This window comes from Mytilus galloprovincialis, chromosome 4 (assembly GCF_965363235.1).
Source record: "Mytilus galloprovincialis chromosome 4, xbMytGall1.hap1.1, whole genome shotgun sequence".
Taxonomy (NCBI): Eukaryota; Metazoa; Mollusca; class Bivalvia; order Mytilida; family Mytilidae; genus Mytilus; species Mytilus galloprovincialis.
In genome coordinates, this window is record NC_134841.1 from 81,790,021 (window position 1) to 81,809,600 (window position 19,580).

Genomic DNA, 19,580 nt, shown 5'->3' on the forward strand with positions numbered 1-19,580 from the left:
ATACTAAGGATAAAACATACCGTTGAGTTTGAAAATATAAAAGTTTAACGCATTATGAATCTTTCAAATACAATAGCATTTTTCTGCCAAATTGTAACATTATTTTATTTCATAATTTTGAACTTTTATCTTGCAATAATCAAAATATCAAATTGACCATAATATACTTTTTACCGGGTATGTAATAACATGAGCAACACGACGGGTGCCACATGTGATCAGGATCTGCTTACCATTCCGGAGCACCTGAGATCACCCCCAGTTGTTTGGTGGGGTTCGTGTTGCTTAGTCTTTATTTTAGTTTTCTATGTTGTGTCTTCTTGTGAACCATTTTTTGTCTTTTTTACTTTTTCATTTTTAGCCATGGCGTTGTCAGTGTATTATCTAGCTATGAGTTTGACTGTCCCTCTGGTATCTTCCGCCCCTCTTTTGATTAAATTATCCAAAAATATGCGTTAATGTTCAATGGTCATCATGACAAGGAGTTGTTTTAGTACTGAGTTAAATGGATTTTTTTTTTAAATATATATAAGTAACTAAAAAGACAAAAGGAAAACATCACAGTTATAATCATATGATGTGACTAGAAAACAAATAGTTCCATGCCATGCCCCACTCAACCAAGGACGCTTTCATGAGTATCAAATTTGAGTTTGCAAAAATAAGAAATGTAATTAAGCTTGAAGGAGACTTTACAAGTAAGGAATTTTATTCATTAAATAAGCAACTCTCTCAACTCATCATTCATTTGTGAAAAAAACAAATATTGATAACTCTTGTTTCCCTTTTTCTTTGTAAGTTATATAGATCCATAAAATTCTAGTGTTCTATAATATTATTAAACTTAATTAAATAGATTTTCTTACAATACCCTAGCAATTTTTTTTGTTATCATGTCATAAAGTAATTTTTGAAACTTTCACCACATCTGCAAGTCCTATAGTGTCAGGCTATGAGCAAAAACATGTAAAACTAGATAGGTTGCTATGCACAGTATTACCAATATCTGACAATTGTGTGTCTATTGATATCACTTCTCCATAAATTTGTGGTTTCTCTTTTCTATAACTTGAAATCTAATGTTGTTAACTTCTTTACACATGTAAGTTATCTGGTTCCGCATAGAACATGAACCAGTTATCTATACAATAACTGTTTCATGTGGAGTCTGACAATTTGTTCTGTATACTTTTTTTATGACATATATTTTAAGTTTTCATTACCAGTGTTATTACAGTATAAAAGGGTAAATGTATTAGATACACAATTACATCTACGTAAAGCCATGGATTCAGAAATATTGAAAACTAGGTATGAGGTAGTTCAAGCTAGAATACAGTTGAAGTTGCGGTCAAGTCCCCCCTCCACACACACACACACACACACATAAATTTGCATAGGCCTTTTGTTTTCTTGTGGTGTTTTGTAATTTTTCTTCTACAATATAAATCAGTAACTGTTTAAGTAGTTTAACAATTACAACTTAATAAGGTATGGATTCAGAAATATTTAAAAGTATGTTTCAGGAAGTTCAAGCTGGGAGAGAGTTGAAGTTACAGTCTGGAGATTAGTAAAATAACAAAAATACCTAATTCCGAGGAAAAATCATATATGAAAGTCAATAATCAAACGGCAAATTTAAAACCTCAAAAACATCAAACGAAGGGATAGCAACTGTCATATTCCTGACTTAGTGCAGGCATTTTTTAATACAAAAAAATGTGTTACAAATAATGTCTCCATCTGCTTTGCATAGCGGAGAAACTCACCTTCCTTATATAAAGTTCCAGAGGTCTTTTGTTTTCCATTTAATGTGTTGTAGACTGTTGTATGTTTAAGTTTCCTATCATGATTTTCTTGATAGAGGTTTGCTGCTCACAAGGAAGCTATTAAACCAAGAGTTCCAAATGGTGAAGTTGAAATCATCCCTTCGTAAATTTTACGGACGCCATCACGAGTTGGTTGACCGTTATGGAATAACCGTTTCACAAATGATATCGGATATGTTCCTTATGTCGTAACTACAATCCCCTTCCCTTTCATGAATATGACCTACCGAATTAGACTATTTACCGGATTTGTAATCACTTAAGCAACACGACGGGTGCCACATGTGGAGCAGGATCTGCTTACCCTTCCGGAGCACCTGAGATCACCCCTAGTTTTTGGTGGGGTTCGTGCTGTTTTTCTTTAGTTTTCTATGTTGTGTTGTGTGTACTATTGTTTTTCTGTTTGTCTTTTTTATTTTTAGCCATGGCGTTGTCAGTTTGTTTTAGATTTATGAGTTTGACTGTCCCTTTGGTATCTTTCGTCCCTCTTTTAAGTCTGTTTTTTGTTTGTTTGGCATGGTTGTTGGTTTCTCTTAGACTTATGCATTTTGATTGTCCCTTTTGTATCTTCTGACATTTGTTGATTAAAGGTCTGTTTCATTTTTCATCAAATTGAGTTTGATTGATTCAAACTTGTAGAGCCTAACATTGGCTAAACACTTGTCTGTCGTTGTAGAGATCGATTTAAAACTCGTAGAGCTTTACATTGTTTAAACACTTGTCTGTCGTTTGCGAAAACATAACTAGACTTGAGATTCTTTTGTTCTTTGGGTTCTGTGTTTTTGTCTCAAGGAAGTTTACATCAAAGCCTTCTTTAATTCATATTCTAACATCTTACTTGTTTAGTCGATATGTCTGATATATATATTTTTGTTTTTGTTGTAAAGAGAAAAGTTTTTTTTTTTAAATTTATTGATAAAACAAACAGAAGAATCATATGCTACATGAAATGTGTTTAATCTCAACAATAATTAAACGTCTGTTTTTTTTCTATGATGATTTGTTTTTCCTAAGTGCACGAGATAGTATGTTCAATTTCAATGGACAAATCATAGACCTTGGATATCAAATTTGCTATTTCCGCACTAAGCAATCTAGCTTTTCCAACTTTAAGACTGGTAGGATCAGAGTAAAAAATGTATCCATGACTTTTGAAATGATACATATATGTGATATAGCATTTAGAATTTGGTAGCGCATTATTTAGTGTAAATCAAATTAAATTTCATACCGAATCATAATGTTCTTGTCTTGAATACATGTGTTGTTTATTGTTGCTTGTTTTAAGTGCAACATCTATGCATTCTTCATAAATGATAGGGTATAGAAAATAAAAGATTGAATAAGTATAGTTTATTAAGAATTGTATGTACTATTTTGTGAAATCATCATGTGTAACAGATAACAACATTTGATGTACTAAAAACTCGAGATCTTTTGATAATTGTGAAAATTGCGATGAGATACGTGTCCCAAAAATAGAAACTTTCAATTCAAATTTTGATAGCAATGCTAAATGCAATATTTCCTGAAATCGTAATAGTTTAACTAGCATTTGTGTCACCTGTCCATTAATCCCACTAATAAATACACGCTGTAATTTCTTAATTTACAGTATAAATACTACTGTATTGAATCTTTGAACTTCGTACTATACTTGACCTTTTTAACTTTTTTATTCGAACGTCACTGATGAGTATTTTGTAGTTGAAATGAGCATCTGGCGCAAATACAAAATTTCAATCCTGGTATCCATGAAAAAATAAAATTGAGAATGGAAATGGGAAATGTGTCAAAGAGACAACAACTTGACCAAACAGCAGATAACAGCCGAAGGCCACCAATGGGTTTTCAATGCAGCAATAAAACTATTCACCCAGAGGCGTGCTTAAGCTAAACCCTAAACATAATTGTATGCTAGAACAGTGATAATAAACGTCATACTAAACTTTTGAAATCCAAATATTGTTCACATTTTTATTTGTTTATATTACTTTGAAACTTTTATTTCCAGATAATTTATGAAAAGTAAACCCAAAATAAGTACACTAAGTAATATTTAATAGCAATTCTCTGTAACCACCAACCAAGTTGCGGCACGCATGTCATTTTTGGTATTTTGAAGAAATATTTTGACATTGTTATTTGAATAGTTTAAAAACAGTGACAAATACAAAATAAAAATCACTTGGGACATGTTGTGCGTCAATGACCTAAAAGTTTACCTCAAGGTCAAAGTTTATTTATGACCTTGACTTTGACTTTCGGTCTTTTTTTATTTAATTGTGTTAGAAATTTTATCAAATAAACCCAAAAGGTATTTAGAAAAAGTGTTTAAACAAAATTTTGCTTACATTTCGTTAGAAAGCAAAATTCCAGAGGTCAAGGTCATGTTAAAAGTTCTTAGCAACGACCCTTACTTGATATAAAAGTACCTATCAACCAAACATAGTTGGGTTCAGAACTATAATATACATCCCAATTAAAAATTGAGGGGTCAATATTTTCAACATAAACTTTACCAGCCATTCTCATATAATCAAAAAATGCATAGCAAGCATCCTTGTATTGGTGCTTTACTAAGGTTGTAATTCATTCTTCCATTTAGACTCTCAAATTTCTTTAAAGAACAGGTATTGTGTTTCTTAAATAGTTCACGTACATGAGTTTACTCATGTAAATTTCAGTTAATCGCAAGCAACTTTGTTTCCTGTTCTTACTTGAATTACAAATGCTGTTTTTTCCAAAGTATTTTATCAATTTTACGAAAAAATACCAGTTGAATCATTATTTCATTAACTAGGGGACTCGTGTTTTACTTTTATGTTCTTAATCTTGAATCTTCAACGCATGTAATAAAGTAATGTAACAAAACATTATTTTCATTGAAACTTATATGGATAAATGAACAATTTAATAGTAAAAAGTACCAACAAACCACAATCATTTAATCAAAATATTCGAAAATTTCATTTTACTCCATATAGGTGTTTTGCCTTTTAATGAATACTGGTATTAAAGGAGAAAAATTCAAATAACAGCATTTTCTTTTGTTTCCTTATCCCAATTATTTACTCTTCTTTAGTTACTCTTGTAGCTATACATAGCTTATTATATATTAATATATTTATGTTAATACTAAATGACGATAGTTAACCCAAATTGACTTTAAAGGGTATTTACTCTTATTAGGGGTTGTCAAATAAATTAAGGTAGATTCATGGTATATCGCCATCTTGGATTGCACAATCACAGTACAAATTGGTCTACTTATTTGCCTAAATCGGCAAAGGAGAAGGTACCTATGAAAAGGGGAGTTTTTGGCCCCCTCTCAAAAGAAGTCTTAATTCATACCATTGCAAGCCTCAGTATAGAAACTTAAAAAAAAAAAAGATTTTTTTTTGTTCCGGTCAAAAGAAGGTTGTCTAGCAACCATTTTTACTACATAATATAATTAGCACATACGAATTGATGTGTCTGTACAAATAACCATATTTTCCAGATAAGATGGTTGGTTTGAGAAAAACTTGAAGTTACAAATGAATAGTCACTTCAATTTGAGTTCACAAATTGCTTAGCAACTACTTAGCAACGGTTAATAAAGGGTGACCTGTGTCCTCTGAAGTATGAATCTAGCAACATAAATTTCATAAAAAACAATTGTCATTATTTTTTTTACTAAAATTTTTCTTTTCAAATGAGCTCTTTTATTGTTTTCAAGATAATAGGCAAACAAACATAAATGGGGAATGTGTCCGTGGAACACAGATAATGCCCCCTCCCCCTCGCTTGCATATCATATTTATAAAATTATAAAGGGACATAACCAAAGAATTGTAAAAGTGCAATTATTATTATGTTTATAAAGGCATATAACTCCAAAACGATAAAGGTGACGCCACCCAATTTTCAAATTGACATGTTTTATGTGGCAATAAGCATGGTAAGGTTAAAACAATATTTGGCTAAGGCAAACTAAAATAAGAGAACGGATACCAACTTTTGGGAAATACGGACGGACGAACGTACAAACAGATGGAAAGGGTAACACTTAATGCCACGTCTGCTTCAGCGGGGCATAAAAAGGTTAACATTCATCCTTTCAGGCCAGAAATTCCCCTGTAAATAGATTGTAGGTAAGACCCTTTCACTCGGAATATTAAAGGTCCTTTCAGGGTTTTCTTATTATAACAATTTTTGTCGAGCCTTCGACTTTAGTCGAAAAAGCGAGACTAAGCGATCCTACATTCCGTCGTCGTCGGCGTCGTCGTCGTCGGCGGCGTCCACAAATATTCACTCTGTGGTTAAAGTTTTTGAAATTTTAATAACTTTCTTAAACTATACTGAATTTCCACCAAACTTGGACAGAAGCTTGTTTATGATCATAAGAAAGTATCCAGAAGTAAATTTTGTAAAAATAAAATTCCATTTTTTCCGTATTTTACTTATAAATGGACTTAGTTTTTCTGCGAGGAAACATTACATTCACTCTGTGGTTAAAGTTTTTAAAATTTTAATAACTTTCATAAACTATCCTTGATATGTACCAAACTAGGACAGAAGCTTGTTTATGATCATAAGATAGTATCAAGAAGAAAATGTTGTGAAAATAAATTTCCACTTTTCCGTATTTTACTTATAAATGGACTTAGTTTTTCTGCGAGGAAACATTACATTCACTCTGTGGTTAAAGTTTTTAAAATTTTAATAACTTTGATAAACTATCCTTGATTTGTACCAAACTTGGACAGAAGCTTGTTTATGATCATAAGATAGTATCTGACAAGAAGAAAATTTTGTAAAAATAAATTTTCACTTTTCCGTATTTTACTTATAAATGGACTTAGTTTTTTTGCCAGAAACAAAACATTCACTCTGTGGTTTAAGTTTTTAAAATTTTTATAATATTCTTAAACTATCCTGGATTTCTACCAAACTTGGACAGAAGCTTGTTTATGATCATAAGATAGTATCAAGAAGAAAATTTTGTAAAAATAAATTTTCACTTTTCCGTATTTTACTTATAAATGGACTTAGTTTTTTTGCCAGAAACAAAACATTCACTCTGTGGTTTAAGTTTTTAAAATTTTTATAATGTTCTTAAACTATCCTGGATTTCTACCAAACTTAGACAAAAAGTTATTTCTGATCATAAGATATTATTCAGAAGTAAATTTTGTAAAAAAAAAATTCACTTTTTCCGTATTTTACTTATAAATGGACTTAGTTTTTCTTCCAGTTAACATTACATACAGTCTGCAGTTAAAGTTTATAAAACATTTATTAGATTCATAAACTATCCTGGATTTTTTTACCAAACTTGGAAGCTTCTTTCAATCAAAAGACAGTATCGTGAGGGAAATTTTTATTGATGTTTTTCCTCATTTTTGTTGAGTCTGCGATTAACAGAAAAAGTAGGCGAGACACTGGGTTCCGTGGAACCCTTACGAATTTTTATAATGATGGACAATTTAAACTTGCATTTTATTCCTTTATTCTATTTAAGCCATGTAAGCCATCATAGGATACATTTTTAAAGTATATTATTACTCTAATGATGATTGTGTCCAAATCTGGTTTGTGGAGAAGTCCCGTTAAAAGATAATTTTTCCAAAAATGTTACATTTTAGACACTTTAAAAAGTGTGTACTTCACTTGAATCAACCAGTTTGTGTTAAAGATTTGAACTGATTTGATCATTACAAATACTTAAATTCAAGTTCAAATATGGAAATAAATCAAATTTGCTATTACATTTCATTTTCAGAATGTTTAACCGGATTTTTGTGACAAAAATGTCGGTTATTGATTGGGGATGTATGGCGGGCGGCCGACCGTTCAACCAAAGCTTTTAAAATTTTAATATGTTGTTACTGACAACTAAATGAAGGTCAAGTTCAATAATGGCGATTTTAAAAATGGAGTTTCCAGTCGTGTCCGTGCATTTACGCATGAAATGTTCTACCAAAGCTTCCCAAATTTTAATATGTTGTTACTGATGACAAAATAGAGGTCAAGTTCAATAATGACGATTTTGACTTTTACCGTTTAGGAGTTATGGTTCTTGAAAGATTGAAAAATGGTGTTTCCAGTCGTGTCCATGCATTTTCTCATGAACCATTCAACCAAAGCTTTTGAAATTTTTATATGTTGTTACTGATGACAAAATAGAGGTCAAGTTCAATAATGACGATTTTGACTTTTACCGTTCAGGAGTAATGGTTCTTGTGATATTGCCAGGACACAAATAAATGTTAATAAATCCGGTTTGCTGTCGTTGTGACAGCCTCTTGTTTTAGTCTTAAATGGAAGTTGTCGAATTCATGTCGTGTCTCATCATTTGTATAAGTAAGTGCTCAATTTCTTAACGCTTGTTTCACTGTGTTGTCAAAGACGATTCATATTTATCTAACACACACACTTTCTACTTTCTTATAAATAGCGTTAGAGTTTACTTTTTAAGCAAATGTAATAATTCTATATTTTGGTTTCAAAAGGGGTACTGATTGGCCTAGTCTGTTCGATTACTAAATCTCAATTGGAACTGAGACTCTGTTAAAATAACTTTTGCTAAACACACAAAATATTTTTTAATATATATTTTTTTAAATCTTCCACTGTTGATATACAAAAATAACAATGGATAGATGCAGGGTAGTTATATTAGTTAGGAAAGAGCATTTTATCTTTTGTGATGGGGATGATGGAAGTTTAACGAAATGAATGTGATAGTGTCTTGATCTGAAGATAAATAATATTGCCTAAAACATGCTAAACACAAATTTCTGTACATTTAGATGCTCATCTACAACTATTTAAAATACAAAAACAGTGTGTACGCAATGAAAAACAATTTCGATGAAAAATATGAAATAATCAAGCCTTATAAGTTATAACGAGTGAAAATGAATATATTGTCTATGCATAACTTCTTTACTTGAAAGGCCAACTCCAACCAAAATAAACTGGTCGATCTCTTTGCAGTTATATTCCTTTTCTCTTCTTCTTGTAGATATAAATAGTTTTTCTTTAAATAACATTTGGTTGTCTTCTGGAGAGTTGTCTCATCAGACGACATCTTTTAAATTTTTGTATATATGTGTAATCAGTCTCATGAAATTAAATTTGCTTTATTATTTACTTTTCCGGATTAGACATGTGTTTTTAATATTACTATTTTCTAATTTTTGTCGAAATGAAATCTAAGATAAACTGTTGCTATGCAGTTTTTATAAGTAATTAATTGGTTGCTATGCACTTTTTCAATATAAATCGATGGTTGCTAGGCATTTTCCTAATATAAAAAATGGTTGCTAGGCAGTTTTACACTTTAAACGAATGATTGTTTACAACTAATGTGATGACACCCTCTAGACCTTTGAAGTTAGGTCTGTGTAATACATGTAGTTTATATAGTACTGAAGGAAATCATGTATGGTTGCTAGGTACATTTTTTATCAAATAAGAGTGGTTGCTGAGCACTTTTGACATGACCTTGACTCTTTATTTTTCATATGCTGATAAAAAGTGGCTTAAAACATCCTGATAATTTTCTCCATGTATAGTAGCCTCCTTCTATTATATTTCCTTTCAAAATTCAATTAATATACACAAGGTCAAAGGTCAAGGTCATCAATGACCTTTGACCTTTGGACACATTTATGGTAATTTAATTGCCAATAGTTTGCACATCATAGTCATTCAATAATAATTACTTTTTGTGGATTATTTTAATAAAATGGCTACATTTTAGAGGTAAAAAGGCAAAAATGACACATTTTTGTTTCCATAGCAACCATCTTAGAACCTAATTTCCCAAACATTTTGTTATATTTTTTTGATAAGAAACGTTGATACTTTTCATTCATAACCACAGGTTAAATGGAGGTGGATGCAAAAATGTCTATTTTGTTCATACAAAATGTGTAAAATTTGTCTTCTGAACTATATTAAAAAATGACCTCTGCTTCTGCGGTTGTGACAATATTCAGCCAAAATATTTTTTATATATCACATTGCTATTTTGTTTGTTAAGTTTCATGTTTCTACAAAATATTTACAAATATCATTAAATAAAACCTAGTTTTGATTACGAATGACTGCAAAGTAGTTGTTTTTTCGATGCTAAATTCCTCAAAATTTACGGGAAATCTCATTCACTTGGTTGCCATGGCAACCATGACCTAGCAACATTTGGGTTGGCATTTTTCTTACTTTTTACATAATCACATGTTTTGGCTAAGTTTCAGGAAAATCGGTGACTATGCGTGCCGGCACCCCTATATAAAATGGTTGGTGGTTACAGAGAATTGCTCTTAAATATAAGTTAAATCTTTTTCAGTTGATTATACAAAAGGAATGAAATGACTCAAATGTAATATTTCAACACTCTGTTATGGCCACGTCATGTATCTTTGCTTCCTTTGATGTACTGCTTTTAGTTCTGCCACATCCCATATATAGTTGTCCTGTTGATGTGAAGGCAAGAGTACAGGGATACAGTTTTACATTGTAATCACTATAATAAGCCATTAGATGGCCATTATGGTCAAGAATATGTAATGAATTTGTATCCTTGTCAGGTACTATGACATTGTCCTTTGGTGTTGTCACTATACTGACTGGTCTGAATTGTTTGTCCTTGTTTATATGGGCATGTCCTGTATATGTATTGATTATGTTCCCTCCCTGTCCTAAAACCACCACTCTACCACTATCACTACTAGGATGGCAATCTGCCACATGTATATTACCATTTCTTGTACTTGTTATAATCTTTGGGTAATTAAATATAGGTTGATTAAGTTGATCATGTTCGTACACAGTCTCGTGTTTTCCCTTCACATTCATCACAAACACAGCTCTTCTTCTAAGTTTCTCACTATAACCTCCTACAACTACTTTATTTCCACTTGTAATGTGAATGGCAGTAGAAAGGAAAGGGTTCACATCATAAACAGTTTTTGACAGTTTACCAGTGGAAATATTCAGTTGCTGTAGTTTGGATCCACCGGTTGACAAAAGGACATCATCTGATTGAAGTATTGCCATGCCATACACTTCTGTATTTACGCTTGATAATAATTTCAGTTTATTTCCATCAAGTTTAACTCTCTTCACTTTGTTGTCGATATCACAAGCTATCCACATTGCTATATCCTTATTTAAACCAGGACATAGATATGTTACTACTGATAGATCAGTTTGAAAGGTTTTATTAATAACCGTATTAACACGTCGCTCCCTTGATTGTTTGGCATCACTTTGTAATACTCCAACATCAGACTGCATGATCTCCCCTGGTATGAATTTAGGAATCGAATCGTAAGTGTTTGGGGTTTGTACTGTAGGAACAGCAATGGACTTTTCCAACTTTCTGATATTCTGGAAAAATTTAGAAGCATCAGTAATGCTTATATAATTTTTGAGCTCAATGTTTTTGTTTTCAACGTCTTGAATGGACCCAACTATCAAGGAAAGGTGGTGTTCAGTGTGTTGTAAGACACTTTTACTAGTCCTGTCTAATTCCCTTTCTAATTGTTCAAAGTAATTGTCAATTATTGTTTTCAAAGTTTTCTAGTGAGAAAAAATATCCTGCTTAACTTTCATGTGCTTTGAGTTTTCTGTTGTTTTAAGTCTGCTCAACTGAATCTTTTTGGTAGTCATGCTCGCTTTGCCATTTTCTAATTGATTTTGCCCTTTCTTCAATATGTCTATTTTCATTTCATATGCTTCACTTATTTCAATTAAATCGTTTGCATGTTTCTTATTAACTTTTGAAACACAAGTCGGACAAACGAGACTGTCACATTTCTTGCAGAAAAGACATGAACATTGTCCGGAATGTTCACTACATTTAATGCTAGTAAAATCCATGTCTTCATTTTGAAGTCCAATATCTTGAATGTCTACGATCTTATGACCATTTGCATTTTTGAACTTTGGATGTATTATATCACAGCAGTTATTGCACATTAAAAGATTACATTCTATACATTTCCATCTGATTGCTTTTTCAGTTTCACACAGTTGACAATTGATAGGTATCTGTCTTTTTTGGATGGACTTGGAAGACGCCATTATTAATGTCTGCCTTATTCTACTGCATTCTTGGTATAACCTATTTTTATTGAGATTAACCAATGAATTTAAATGTTGTCTAACTACCATCTTTATATTTACTTGATGAATGTGTAAATAGATTGTATAACCATTTCTAATCCTATATTATGACATACCCTTGATATTAAAGTACTTACTTGAATAAAAAAAAATAAGTGACTTTTTATGTTAAGCCTTTCAACATACAGATGATATTTTAGAATGGAACGAATTTTCCCTATTAAAAAACAAAAAAAAACTTTATTTATTTGTTTAAAGCTGGAAATAGTGTACTATCTTACAACGAAATATATCTATCATGTCCCAGTTTAAAGAAAACTGCATTATTGTTATGTTAAAAATATGACTGTATTAGGCTTAAAATTGAGGTCCTTGTATTTCCAAATGCAAGCCTCCATTAATAATGGAATAATTCATCAGATTTAGTTTTAGATACATGGTTTATTATTAATAAATTCATCATAGATACCAGGATTAAAATTTTATGTTTAAATGGAACCTTTTTCAAATTCTTTAAAAGTAGAACTAAAAAAAAAACTTGCATAGGCGGGTTAGCATTTTTATATTTCAATAAAAAAAAATCTTCTTTCTCCATAAATTTTCACCTAATATGACTTACCCATTTTATGAGTATTTTACAAAACATACAAGACGCAAATCCATATATGAGTTAAATATGATTATATGTGATTCGATATTACTGCATGGGTCAATTCATAAATGTATGAAGATTTATTATCGTTATTTTGTGCATTTTTCCTTTTATCTTTTTTTGTGATAATTAAGTCTCCCAAACAAAGTTTGGAGACTTATTGTTTTTGCTCAGTTCTTATTATTTTTATTATTATTCTTCTTTTTCTTTTTTCTTTTTCTTTTTCTTCCGCCACATTAAAAATGAACTTGTCCGCAGCGTTTCTCCAAAACCCCTGGTCAGATTAACTTAGAGTTTCATAGAATGTTAGACTAATATGTCTAGGTGAGCCATCGATCTTTCGTTTGTGCATTGGGGTCTATTAAGGGGTATTTTGGGGGGCAGAAAGAAGGGAGGGGTTTACTATAGAACCCTATGGGATTTTATTTTCTAAAATTTTCAAATGAATATAACTTGAAAACTGTAAGTGATAGATACATGTAGTCTTCAGAAATGATTAAAGGACAATAAAACAAATCACATGAAATATAGAGGGAGTCCCTGGGGGTCATCCCCACCCCCTTCAATTTGAGAATATGCTTTTATCTTGTAAACGGTCCAGATCCCCACCCCTAAACCTCATATATTCTTGAATGGGATGATAAAACAAATCAAATGAAATTAAAGGGAAGTCCCCAGGGGTCCTCCCCACCCCGTTCAATTTGAAAATGTGCTATTATCGTGTAAACGGTCCAGATCCCCACCCCTTAACCATATATATTCTTGTAGGGGACAATAAAACAAATGAAATGAAATGAAAGGGAAGTCCTGAGGGGGTCACCCCACCCCCTCTTGTTTGAAAACTTGTAAACGGTCAACATCCCCACCCCTAAACCATCTATATTCTTGTATGGGACAATAAAACTAATCAAATGAAATTAAATGGAAGTTCCTTGGGGTAACCCCCACCCCGTTCAATTTGAGGATGTACTATTATCTTGTAAACGGTCCAGATCCCCACCCCTAAACCATATATATTCTTGTAGGGGACAATAAAACAAATGAAATGATATAAAAGGAAAGTCCCGAGGGGGTCACCCCACCCCCTCTTGTTTGAAAACTTGTAACGGTCAACATCCCCACCCCTAAACCATATATATTCCTGTATGGGACAACAAGGCTAATCAAATGAAATTAAAGGGAAGTTCCTGGGGGTCGCCCCACCCTGTTCAATTTGAGAATGTGCTATTATCTTGTAAACGGTCCAGATCCCCACCCCTAAACCATATATATTCTTGTAGGGGACAATAAAACAAATGAAATGATATAAAAGAGAAGTCCCGAGGGGTCACCCCACCCCCTCTTGTTTGAAAACTTGTAAACGGTCAACATCCCCACCCCTAAACCATATATATTCTTGTATGGAACAATTAAACAAATCAAATGAAATGTAGGTAAAGTCCCTGGGGGTCATCACCACCCCCTCCTGTTTGAATACTTGTAAATGGTGGAGATCCCCACTCGTAAGCCATATATTATATTCTTGTATGGGACAAAAAATCAAATCAAATGAACATGGGACCATATGAATGGCGAGTTATGGGAGCTTTGTTTGGGAGACTTCGTAACAGCATCCTGTTACAATTACTTCTTGTTTTTCATATCATTCTACTTGCTTGAAATGGAAAATTATCGCCAGAAACCAAGCAGGCACGTGGCGTTGCTAACGAAATTGACAACGTCGTCATAAGTAAAATAGCGATAAACAGATTATCATTGGTCATCTCAGCTCGATTGCCTTTCTCGTTTGAGCCGGGACGGATGATCAACGATAATCAACGATAATCTAAAAGTATTTAACTAGAGTGACAACTGTATGAGAAAAAAATATCTGAATACAATAATTGTTTGAAAATGTAAAATATGACAAATGCAGCAGTCACAAAAAAGAAGAAAGACAGATTTTACCATGTAAAAAAATATAAAAAGCAATAGTTCAAAAGTGCAAGGAGTAGAAAAGATCGATCGAGCAACAAAATTCATAACTAAAAACTTAGGATGAACCCAGATGCTTCTTAAAAGACAGCAATTTCTGATGAATTAGTGGTACTTGAAGTCTTTCTCAGGACATGGAAAATATGCCCCAACAAGATACTAGGTGAAAAAAGAAGCTAATATATTGACTGAACTGTTTGTCCTTGTTGAAATTTAATTCACAATTAATAGAGACACTTTAAATGAAATAGTGTGAACATTCAGTGTTTTAAAAACAATTGTGGATCTTTACTGATAAACAACTACTTTAGTTAAATATATAGGTGAAAAGGGGAGACAATAGGAGACTTGTTTATTGCAAGTGACAGATTAATTTCCTTTCGTGAGATATCAAAATATTTTGGGGAAACATTACAAGTGGATCCCACTGCTATATGAACATGATGAAGGCCCAGGGGAAACTATAATAAAAGTTGATATGTTTAAACATTGTACGTTGATCTTAAAACAGATGTACCCAATGGGCATACCTAATTAAACTTAATTTGAAAAAAAATATCAAATGAAAGGGATCAAGATGATACCGATGAAGGTCCAATGTCTTATACGTACAATAACGTAACCTCGGGTTTGATATTCGACAATAATGAAATGGGAAGCCAAAGAAATGCTAGGATAGGAAAAAGGAGTAGATAACGTTTTATAGTCACTAGAAATGAAATTATTTTCTTTTCTTTATAACTGATTATATTTTGTAATACATCTCTTCATTAAATTGGTGCGGACTTTAATTATCTATAATTATTTTATATAAGTTATAAATGCCAAAGCGTTTAAAATGTGGTGGCTGGGAAAAAACTCTATAATTGAAATGCAGACTTATACTATAAATAAATATAAAATAACGTTCTAGTCAATATTGCATTTTATTGCATTTTATTTAAATTACAGCTTTTCTTATTTCTTAGATGCCACTGATAGCAATAACAAAAAAAATCAAAGTTCAAATGTAATTCGTACAATAAAAGTAATAATCATATTGAGAAAAAGTTATAAACAACATGCAACAAAGGCTGAACTGACTTAAAGCTTTGAACCCATTATTTACGAGAAATACCAGTTTAGGTTTTCTATTCACAGCAAAATAATTGAAAATAGATTTTTATTGCATAATGAATTAATTCATGCTTCATTCTAAAAATAGCTTGTCATCCATGTGGGTGTTTCTAAAGAAGCTAATGCTATTAAGATTGAACAGCAGGCTCACAATGATGGTCATAGTAGACTAGATATCCTTAAAACTAGTCCTTTAAATGATTTTTGTGTGGAAGGATTTGGCGAATGATTAGTAAAATTGAGAATGAAAATGGGGAATGTGTCAAAGAAACAACAATCCAACCAAAGAGCAGAAAACATGGGTATTCAATACATTGTGTCCAGTATAAATATGGAAAAAGTTTGCAGTGATGCGAATGATGAAGGGTTAAAGTTCAAAGCATTTATATCACATGATCTTGGAAGGTGAGAAAGTTTTGAACCTGAAGCCGGACAGGCGGCCGGATGAACGAACAGACCAGAAAAACATAATGCATATAAATGGGATAAAAAGTAGTCAGTAATGTGTCACCAAAATTTGCTACTCATAATACATCACATTGGATGTTTCTTTTGAATATAAACAATGACAGTATTAATTCCACACATTATAGTATTATAATTCTTTGTTAATTTTTTTTCCTTATTTGTGTCTCTTCATATAGACAGATTAAAATCAGCATAAGTACATGTTCCATCATTAGGAAAACCATATGCCGTGGACTTGAATTGACAGACGGACTAGAACAAGTTATACTGAGCATGCTCAGTCCCACTTGATGCAGATTTCATATTGCAATATTTTCGACAACTAAATATTTAGAACAATATGCATATTATTGATGCTATGGTTTTGTACTAACGTTAAAAACGTCATTTTCGGGCTATTTAAGTTCAAAAATAAGAAGTTGAACACATTATAAACCTTTTAAATACAAAGGCAATATTCTTCTATTATTTTTTTAATTTGTATATTAATAATTTTTATCTTACATCAGCATTAGGGTTTTGAATTGTTGTATAACAACCAAAACTACTAAAATTGTCAAATTTAGTAAATTTTGAGAAATTTCTATTGATAAAAACAAACCAGAGCCAGAGCCTAGACATGCATATTGTTTGGTTAGGCTGTAGCTTATTGTGATAACTAAGGATTGGGGTTTGATGAGACATGTTGCCTTGGTTAGGCTATGGCTTGTTGCCATAACTAAGTAGTGGGTTTTTGGTAAGAAATATTGCCTGTGTTAGGCTGTTATTGCGATAATTAAGGAGCTGGGTTTTGGTGGTTAGTATCTACTGTTGTATTGTAGAATATTTTTTTGTTATTTCTGTTATCTGTTTTATACAATATTTCACGTTGATGACATCATAACAGCATACTAAGTAACATTTCTGCTTTTATAAGTTTCAAGTTTTATAGTTGAATAAACCTAATTTTAAAAGGATTGTTTTTTTTACCAACTTTTAATAATTTCAATATCCAGACAATGTCACTCATAAAACTTTTGATGTATATAAATAAACTCATCATAGATAACCTTATTGCATACAATAGTTATCAAAGGTACCAGGATTATAATTTAGTACGCCAGACGTACGTTTCGTCTACATAAGACTCATCAGTGACGCTCATTTCAAAATATTTAAAAAGCCAAACAATTACAAAGTTGAAGAGCATTGAGGATCCGAAATTCCAAAATGTTTTACCAAATACGGCTAAGGTAATCTATGCCTGGGATAAAACAAGAGTGCACACACTGAAATGTCTCGCCTTCTTTACTAATCATTGATATTATGTTGATAGTCCTAAGTATAAAGCTTTATTACAACTGTCACATAAACTTGACATTAACCAAGATAGCTAAACAAAGACCAATGAACCATGAAAATGAGCTCAAGGTAAGATGAACCATGCCCGGCAGACATGTACAGCTAACAAAGCTTCCATACAACAAATATAGTTGACCTATTACTTATAGTTTAAGAAAAATAGACCAAATCACAAAAACTTAACACTGTGCAATGAACCGTGCAATTGAGGTCATGGTCAAATAAAACCTGCGGGACTGACATATAGATCATAATATATTTCCATACACCAAATATAGTTGACCTTTGGCATATAATATTAGATAAAAAGACCAAAACTTAAAAACTTAACTTTGACCACTGAACCATGAAAATGAGGTCAAGGTCAGATGACATCTGCCCGCTAGACATGTTCACCTTACAATCATTTCATACAACAAATTTAGTAGACCTATTGCATATAGTATGAGAAAAACAGACCAGAACACAAAAACTTAACTATAACCACTGAACCATGAAAATGAGGTCAAGGTCAGATGACACCTGCCAGTTGGACATGTACACCTTCCAGTCCTTCCATACACCAAATATACTAGCCCTATTGCTTATAGTATCTGAGATATGGACTTGACCACCAAAACTTAACCTTGTTCACTGATCCATGAAATGAGATCGAGGTCAAGTGAAAACTGTCTGACGGGCATGAGGACCTTGCAAGGTACGCACATACCAAATATAGTTATCCTTTTACTTATAATAAGAGAGAATTCAACATTACAAAATTTCTGAACTTTTTTTTTCAAGTGGTCACTGAACCATGAAAATGAGGTCAAGGACATTGGACATGTGACTGACGGAAACTTCGTAACATGAGGCATATATATACAAAGTATGAAGCATCCAGGTCTTTCACCTTCTAAAATATAAACCTTTTAAAAAGTTAGCTAACGCCACCACCGCCGGATCACTATCTCTATGTCGAGCTTTCTTCAACAAAAGTTGCAGGCTCGACAAAAATTCTTAGTTTTTCGAAAAATTCAAAGTTTTGGAAACAGAAAATTTATAAAAATGACCACATTATTGATATTCATGTCAACAACGAAGTGTTGACTACTGGGCTGGTGATACCATCGGGGACGAAACGTCCACCAGCAGTGGCATCGACCCAGTGGTGTAAATAGTTATCAAAGGATATACAATATTCATCTTAATTTATTTTAAAAATAACTATTTCTAGTTTTGTGATATCATAAATTTTTATTGAATGTAAGCACAAGGAGATAAAAATTGAGGCTTGGAAATGAAAATATCTGTTGATAATTTTGATGCAATTTAGTGCTCCTTTAGATCTACTTTCATTAGGTGAACTCAATGTAATCAATTAAATCCCAAAATAACTTCTAAATTAACATTTAATAAAAAAATAAAAAGTGCAGAGAAGAGTGATATCACCAACCAACATCCCTACATAATGTATCAACAGGCTGGACTGTATGTTGACCTCTAAAGGCTGGGTTCATTTTGTTGATGGTTATTGTTGTGTTGAAGTACATCCTACATCTTTCTTTTTTACATAGATATACACTGTAAATTACTTGGTAATGAATGTGTAGCTGGAGATGCCTGGCCTAGTTAAAACCCCTGGTTCGTGTGATTTTCAATGTCCTCTTCATGTTTTGTTTTGAACTGATCACATTATACTTCCCTACATATAAATCTACTATCATATGAAGATTTGTTAAATTTCACAGTTGTGCTTGGAAGTGCACAAAGGCCAGAAACACTGAAGATCTACTATGTATTGGGCATGATAGAAAGTGGAAATGGAGATAATTCTTGGCTTTTGGCCCCCACAATAAAATTGTAGTTGAGGTTATATGCTGATTTAAGTAAGTTTAATAATGTCTCCTTGTTAAACATCAAAGATTTTCACATTGTATGCCATCTGTATACCTTTCCAAGGAATCTTTCAAATGATTTAGGAGCAGATCAAAATCCTCAGATGAACTTTAATAATCAATTGTTTCAACTAATGCATGTTCAAAGATGTTGCTTCAAGTACATTTTCATGTTCAATTGCACAAAAAACACAAAATAAA

General features: G+C 32.2%; 1 pseudogene; it reads right to left on the reverse strand.

Moving 5' to 3' along the window:
- Positions 1-10,152: 10,152 nt before the first annotated feature.
- Positions 10,153-11,917, reverse strand: LOC143073123 (uncharacterized; annotated as a pseudogene).
- Between the last annotated feature and the right edge of the window lie 7,663 nt (positions 11,918-19,580).